This window comes from Solanum lycopersicum, chromosome 7, assembly GCF_036512215.1.
Source record: "Solanum lycopersicum chromosome 7, SLM_r2.1".
Lineage (NCBI taxonomy): Eukaryota > Viridiplantae > Streptophyta > Magnoliopsida > Solanales > Solanaceae > Solanum > Solanum lycopersicum.
The window spans coordinates 44,192,553-44,197,552 of record NC_090806.1 but is presented as its reverse complement, the minus strand read 5'-3'; positions in this window follow the sequence as shown (position 1 = coordinate 44,197,552).

Genomic DNA, 5,000 nt, shown 5'->3' with positions numbered 1-5,000 from the left:
GCAATGGTGTCCTGAGTTTGATTTTGGGAGTGAGTTCCTAATAGAAATTCTACTATGGGTTAATTTTCCATAATTGCCTTTGAACTATTGGGGAGTGGGCTCATTGAGTAGGATAGCAAGTGCTATTGGAGTTCCCATATTTGCAGATGAATGTACTACTAAGCAAACTAGGATCTCATATGCTAGAATGTTAGTGGAGGTTAATGTTACAAAATCTATACCCCAAAAAATAGCAGTTGTGGATCCAAATGGGAAGACATTCCTACAAGATGTAGTGTTGGAATGGAGGCCTCAGTATTGTGATAAATGCCAGAAGCTAGGACATGTATGTCAAGTGGAGGTTGTTTCAAAAGAGGAGGCAACAAAGAAAAGAAGGCCATAGAAGAAAGTAACTCAAACATGGCAATATAAAGGGCCAATTTCACAGAAGAATGATCAAGAGAAGAAGGGTGAACATAGACAAGAGAAGAGTCCCAGTTCAAAATTGAATGAGCAGAAGGAGGAGCAGGAAGAAGAGCAGATCACACAAAAGGAGTTAGAGCAGCAAACACCAAAAAATAATGAAGTACAAGAGTATAGACAGCTGGAATTAAGCTTGGCTAACTTTCCTATACTAAAGCCAATACCAACAAGGAATGAATTTGAGAGCCTGATGCATACTAAAAAAGCTTCACTATCTATTGATAGAGGTGGAGCAACAAAGACTTGTTGATGAAGTGGCTGTTTTGGAATGTGAGGGGTATGAATAAAAGGTAAAAGCAGAAGGAGATCAAACTGCTTTTACAGAATAAAGTGAGTTTAGCAGGATTAGTATAAACAAGAGTTAAAAGTAGCAATGTGAGATCAGTTCTTCAAGGAATAGCTCCTGGGTGGAAGGCTCTACACAACTATGATGACAGTCCTAATGGAAGGATATGGCTGATATGGGATGATAACTGGTATGAAGTCAAGAAGATTAACAACTTTGCTCAAATGTTGCATTGTCAGGTCAATGAAAGAAGTAAAGGCTACAAGCTTATTTTAACTGTAGTGTATGGCCTTAATACAGTTGAACAGAGAAAGAGTTTGTGGAAAGAAATGGAAACACTGGCAAAAGGTATTTCTCAACCTTGGCTTATAGTAGGGGATTTTAATGCTATAATGTCTTCTAAGGATAGATTAGCTGGTGTGCCTGTTGCCACTAATGAGATAAAAGACTTTGGTGAATGTGTGAGAGAAATGGGGGTTAATGAATTGCAGTGGACAGGAATTACTATACTTGGACTAACAAGCAATGTGGGGAGAATAGAATTTCAAGTAGAATAGATAGAGCTTTTGGAAATGATGAATGGATGGACAAATGGGGGCATGTAAGTGTAGATTATGGGAATCCTAGTATATCTGATCATAGATCTATAGTGTTAATTCTTCAACAAACTCAGCAGCATGGGAAAGGTAGCTTTAAATTCTTCAATGTTTGGACTGAGCATGAGAGTTTTATGGAATTGGTAGAAACTATCTGGGGAAAAGAATATGGCTATAACAAAATGAAGCAGGAGTGGTGTAAATTGAAGGATCTTCAGTTTGTCCAAAAGCAGTTAAACAGGAAAGAGTTCAAGTATATTGGGAAACAGATTGAGATGGCTAGAATGGAGGTTGCAAATATTCAAAATCAGCTAAATGACCAAGTTACTGATGAGCTGATTATGCAGGAGAAAGAGATGTTGATTAAACATGAAAAATGGTCCTTGATTGAAGAAAGTGCTTTGAGACAGAAGTCAAGGATAAAATGGATACAGTTAGGGGATGCAAATAATAATTACTTCAGTTCAGTTATTACAGAGAGAAATCAAAAGAAACAAATAAGAAGTATTATGTCATTACAAGGTGAAATGTTGTATGATCCACAAAGTATCCAAGAGGAGTTTGTGATGTTCTATAAGAGACTTATGGGAACCTCAGCAGGTAAGCTACCAGCCATCAATGCACAAGTGATGAAAAGAGGGCCTACATTGACAAAGCAGCAGAGAGTACAACTATGCACTGCAGTAACTGATCAAGAGATTTATGATGGCCTAAAATCCATAGGTAATGATAAAGCACCAGGGGTTGATGGATACAATGCCTTTTTCTTTAAGCACACCTGGAAGATCATTAAAGATGATATCATTGAGGCTGTTAAGAGTTTCTTTACAACTGGTAAGCTTCATAAAGCTTTCAATTGTACTCTAGTGTCCCTCATACCAAAAGTTCAGAATCCAAAAACTGTGAAAGAGTATAGGCCTATAGCTTGTTGTACTGTGATTTATAAGATCATCTCCAAAGTGTTAACCAACAGGCTGCATGGTGTGATCCAGAGTATCATTTGTGATAATCGGGAAGGATTTATTCCAGGAAGAAAAATTGTTGATAATGTAGTGCTTGCTCATGAACTGGTTAAAGCTTATACTAGGAAGCATATTTCTCCTAGAAGCATGCTGAAGATCGATTTGCAGAAAGCTTATGATTCAGTGGAATGGGATTATTTGGAGCAAGTAATGTTTGGACTAGGCTTCCCAGAGATGTTTGTGCAATGGATAATGAAGTGTGTTAAAATAGTTAACTACTCCATAGTAGTGAATGGACAGACTTCTCAGAGTTTTGATGCAACAAAAGGATTGAGACAACGAGATCCAATGTCACCTTTCTTGTTTGCTATAGCTATGGAGTACCTGAGTAGGCTTCTTAAGGGGCTTAAAGAAGATAAAAAAATTCAAGTATCATCCTAGGTGTTCTAAACTTGATATTACTCATCTATGTTTTGCAGATGATCTTCTACTGTTTGCTAGAGGTGATCTAGAATCTGTTAACGCTATTGAATTATGTTTTTCTCAATTTTCTCAAGCATTTGGATTACAAGCAAACTTAAGTAAGAGTTCAATATACTGTGGAGGGGTGCAGCAAGAAGTGAAACAACAAATTGTGCAGCAACTAGGATACAAGATGAAAGAACTTCCCTTCAAGTATTTAGGTGTGCCTTTGTCAACCAAAAAGATGTCAGTAATGCAATGGTACCCCCTCATTGAGAAAATTATGGCTAGAATCAATTCATGGACAGCTAGGAAGCTATCTTATGCAGGTAGAGCTCAGCTAGTTCAGACAGTGTTGTTTGGTGTTCAAGCTTATTGGGCTCAATTATTCATCTTTCCAGCTAAGATAATTAAACTAATAGAAAGCATGTGTAGAAGTTATCTATGATCTGGAGCAGGGCATATTACTAAGAAGGCATTAATAGCTTGGGAGAGAGTATGCAGGCCTAGAAATGAAGGAGGGTTGGGGCTGATAAACATGCACATTTGGAATAGAGCAGCTATAGAAAAGCTTTGCTGGGACTAAGCAAACAAGGAAGACAAGCTATGGATCAAGTGGATACATACATATTACTTAAAAGGGCAGAATGAATGGCAGAAGAGAGAACAAGCTAGTTGGATGATCAGGAAAATAATGCAGGCTAAACATATAGTTGATCAAGTTCAATTAAAAGAAGGAAAAGGGAAGGTTAAACAGCTCTATGACTATCTGAGAGGGGATCAAGCTAAGCCTGAATGGAAATGTTTAATGTTTAAGAATGCAGCCAGGCCAAAAGCTATCTTCACATTATGGATTATGTTGAATAGAAAACTAGCAACAGTGGATAGATTAGCTAAATGGGGAGTGGTATATGATACAACCTGTGTATTATGTAAAAATGATGATGAAAGTCTGGATCATATGTTCCTATAATGTCACTATGCAGAGGAAGTGTGGGAAAGAGTATTAACATAGGCTGGTTTTTGCAACAACAGGCCTAGGAATTGGACACAGTTTATGCATTGGAGTATACAAAATGGGAAAGGGAAGACTACAAAAGCTCAACTGTTTAAGATAATATTGGCTGAAGGTGTCTATGCTATGTGGAATGAGAGAAACAAGAGAATCTTTGAAGACAAGAATTGCTTGATAGATGAGGTAGCTAAGAAGATAGCCTATTTAACTAGTGCTAGATCTCCTATGAGTATTAACAAGATCATTTGTCATAGGAAGATATGAAGTATAGTTGTAACGACCTGTTTAGTCGTTTTGAGCAGCAGATTTTATTTCTGAAAAAACAGGCTGAGACGACGGAACCCACGACGGAACGTCATGGGCACGACGGACCGTCGAGGGTGTCTCGTTTCAAAACACTTAGAAAAACTGAAAATTGGGTACTGAAAATCGACTCTCTGAACTTCGTAACGAAATGGCAGGACGGACCATCACAGGTGTGACGGACCGTCACAGACCCTTGGTGGAAATTTGGGTCTCTGAACTTTGCGACGACCTGCAAGACGGAGCGTCGCAGGCATGAAGGCCCGTCACAGGTTGCCTAATCCCAGTCCGGGTCGGATTTCTTTATACGTTTTAAGGGACGTTTTTGACTATTCCTGCTTTAATTATAAGGTTAGTGGGTTAATGTTAATAAGTCTAATTACTTAGGGGTTAAAAGAGGTAACCTTAAGTTAATTAGTGGGTTATTATTGCCATCTTTTACACTTGATTATATGTTAATTAGGGTAAAAGAAAGAGGGTTTGAATAAGAAAAATAAAAAGAACAAAGAGTAAACAGAAAAAGAAAGAGAAAACGAAGAGGATAGCAAGGATTTTGAGAAGATAGCTTGTTGATCGCAATTCTTCGGTTGAGGTAGGTTATGGTTTTCATGCTTTCATAGTAAACTCTTAATAGAGAATGATATGTATTGATAGTATTGTAAACCCTGCTATGTGCTTAATTGTATGCATGCATGAACGTGATTATATAATTGTGATTATATTAAGCATGATGAAGTTATTGAATCCCAAATCTTGATAAAAACCTAATCTCTTTTTAATGATGATGCCTTGGTAAGGGAGAAGGCTTGATGAACTAAAGTAATGAGATAAATGATGCCTTGGTAAGAAAGAAGGCCTGATGAATTGATGGAAGGAGATTAGGGGATCGGGTGTCACGAACCGACACGTAGAAT